General features: G+C 39.6%; 1 protein-coding gene across 1 annotated transcript in view; it reads left to right on the top strand.

Annotated features, from left to right (window-relative positions):
* The first annotated feature begins 1,971 nt into the window (after positions 1–1,971).
* Positions 1,972–3,483, top strand: part of LOC117883175 (solute carrier organic anion transporter family member 1B3-like) — a 43,402-nt gene continuing 41,890 nt past the window's right edge. The window contains exon 1 of the mRNA XM_034782261.1: positions 1,972–2,075. The gene's annotated coding sequence lies outside the window, so the exon portion shown is untranslated. The remainder of the gene's footprint in view (positions 2,076–3,483) is intronic.

Genomic DNA, 3,483 nt, shown 5'->3' on the forward strand with positions numbered 1-3,483 from the left:
GTGGATGCGCTGTGAGGAGTTTGTATTATGTAGCCCTAGTGCCTTTTTGTTCACCCCAGCAGAAACTCCCCCAGCCTGCAATAAATAATGAGGTATCAAATCTTCTAGACTGTTGGAGCAGGCCAACTGCTTTAAGGGAAACATGCAGAAGCTGGAAGGTTAACCCCTCATGCCCAGGTGTGAACACCAGCATCAACACATGAAGAAGGACCACCCCTTGGAAGAGAGGAAGAAACCATATCTCCGCCAGACCCATGAATCAAGACCTTTTGCATGTGTTTAGGGCCCATTTGACTAAATCGTGAGCCCATGCTTAAATCCATTGATTTCAATGGACATGCTTAGGTGCTTATCTAAATCAGTGCCTAAGCTGCATGGAGATAACATGAAACTTACCTCAGGGATGAAATGGTAACACACTATCACATCTCTTCTCTGTCACTATAATGAGAGCTCCCCTGAACTAATGGCTGATGTGGAGATATTGATTACTTAATTCTGACTTAGCTACCTGTGGTTCTGCACAGAAAGCTAAAGATATAAAAATAGACTAAAATATGGAGCAGAGTCAGAATCTTTCTCTGGGACAGCAATGGGAATCAGTAAAGAGTTCTGCGATGGAGGAAAGTAGCTGAGGTTGAGTTTCTGAGAGTACCACTCATGAAGTTGTCCTGCTCCTTAATTTACCACCTTCAGTGGGCTTCTAAATATATTAAACAAAACCTTCCAAGCTTCACTGTTCTCCTTTCATTAATGCTTTAGAATTGACCTGCTGTGCAGCTCCTCTACAAGCCTCTCTCCCCCTTTTTCTGGATTGTATATCTTGCACTGCAGGCACTAAAGTTGTATTTAAAAGCAATGCCTGTAAGTCTGGTTGGGAAGATAACAAGATAAATGAGAAGTGTATGTAAACTGGTGCAGTCAGTCACTTTGAGAGCCTGAAACAAGAGGTGCGAACTGCCACCTCAAAGGGATGTTAAAGGCAAAGCCTATCTATAATAATCTAAATGTCAATGTAGTTAATGATGTCAGCAGGTAAAAGAAGAACCATGCGAACTTTATTAAGGTCTACATAATCTGTAGTGTGTGGGATCTCATTTGGGTGTCATGAATAGGTGGAGATTAGATGTAGATACAAACTGCATGCATGAAAACCACCAAACTCTCCTCTATGTTGGCTAAAATTCTTTCTGGCAAGCAGGCCTGATCTACTACAGGAGCACCTGTCAAATCAAATGCAATGCTGTTCTTCATATCCTTGAAATGGACCAGATTATTGGAAGGGGTAAGCTGGTGAAGATCTGCTCCAAAGAGACTATACACACACTTAAGATAACCTAAATATACCACCTTTCTGGGTTTGCCAGCACTGTTAACAGCACTGAAACACAAACCTAAACATTCTCCTCAGCATGACAGTTCCTTGTTTTCTTGTCCCTGCACCTAGCGACATCCATTTTACTGTCTTATATTCCTTGACTGGAGCTAATAGGACCCAAAAGACTTGATATCAGCAAGAGTCAGCAAAATATATTTTATCGGAGCTAGAAAACTACAGAAAGCAGTTAAATACAATAGACAGAACCAACACTGTATGCTATCAGACTGCCTCAGGGCAGAAGTAACATTTAGAATCCTAGTCTTTGAAAAGAAATTCAAACTTTTTCTTTCGTTCCTTCCCCCTGCCCCCTTTTTTTTAGTTGACAACTATATTAAGATTGGATCATCCACTAGGTAAAGGCAAGAGGTGTACTCTTCTGTCTCAGGAAAATGGGAGCTTCACAAAACAGTTTACAAATGCAGAATTCCATTCTAAGCACGTTCTACCTATGTTATTTAAATTTTGTAGTATGCATGTATTTTGGGACTGGGAAAAGAAGATGGAACTGGTTAGACAGAGGATTAAAGCAATGTTCCTAAACTGTAGTTTCTATTTGCCTAGTAAAATGACCATGCTAGAAAGTTAATGAGTAACCTGATAAAGATCAGAATACCCTTGTTTAAGGAGAGGATCCACTGTTTTTCAACAATTTAAGTGATGGGGTAGCTGCTGCTGTGCTGGATACATAGTCTAGGTAGGCACTTTTTAAATTTTATTTTTACTTCCCTTTGAATTTCAGATTAGACATTTAGGAACAATCTATGTTTAAAAGACCCTTTGATGAAGTACAATGCTAGCCGTTAAAATACTAACATTTACTGATTGAAGATAATTAGCATTACTCTGGCATTAGTGGTATTTCTGATGCTAAATTGTACCTGTGAAGGCCAATTACTTTCACATGGTAAATGTCAACAATTTAATGATGACCACTGTACGTACACATACATGATATGTAGATATAGATATAGTTTACATATACATAAATAAATTTTGGGAGGGAGTATACTATTGTCATTAAAAAATCCCTTATACAGATACAGATATATAGATGATATAGAAATCACTATGTATTTCATGAGTAATGCAAGCAGGACCTAGCCCTGCATAGTACTCAAAACTAACCAAAAATATTATTAATCCTTCATATTTTGGAAGCTGAGAATTATAACGGTATTTTTTCATTTGTTTTAATCTATTCAGAAATCAATGAGAATATTAGTTTAGCTCCTCCGCTGGTGTAAATCAATGTGCTTCCTTTAACTTCTGGATAGGACCTGGCCAAAACCCTAATAAGTGTTTGTAGTTTCTTTGTGGAATTGTGTTTCTTTTGACATTTTGGAATTTCTCCTTCCTGTTAATTTGTAACTGCTGTATTATCTTGATCTTTGCAAACTAATTAAATGTTATCCAGGATAAATATATTTGATGCTCTTCTTATCCATTGTGATTTGATGTAAGAAAGAATGGGAAGCCAAACTGAATTCCTGAATGTTTTTATATTATTAAATGTAAAATTCAACCCCATGCAGAGAGGCAACACAGAGTGCACCACTTATGTTTCATCTAAGTCCTCAAAATAGGGCTTATGTGATGCAGAAGCTTTGGGCCAGCCCTCTGCTCATTGGTGAATTTCATCTTATGGATATGACCGGCAAGGTGCTGAGTGTCTAATATGATGTGGGGAAAGCTCTCAACTCCAACTGAAGTACATGGTCCATATAGTTTAGTCCCAGGATCCGACATTGTATCCTGAGAACTGAGCCTCAATAGATGCACTTATTGAACACAAGAATGAGCTCTCTATATTTTCTTACTGTCACAAATGATATATGCTATCAATCAGGTCCTTACACAGATGCAATGGGAAATGAATCTACAGACACAGATCTGTGAAAAACAGTAAGAACATCACTGGAACAATGTTAATCCCCCACTGGTATCATTTGCTTATTTTGAATTGCAGTCTAAGTGAGCTTGTTGTCAGGGCCGGCTCCAGGCACCAGGCACCCAAGCACATGCTTGGGGCGGCACCTGGTAAGGGGCGGCGGGGGGAGGGCAGCGCGGTGCGGCATTCCGCGGGCGGGGGGCGCTCCGGCGCT

Source organism: Trachemys scripta, chromosome 1 (assembly GCF_013100865.1).
Source record: "Trachemys scripta elegans isolate TJP31775 chromosome 1, CAS_Tse_1.0, whole genome shotgun sequence".
Lineage (NCBI taxonomy): Eukaryota > Metazoa > Chordata > Testudines > Emydidae > Trachemys > Trachemys scripta.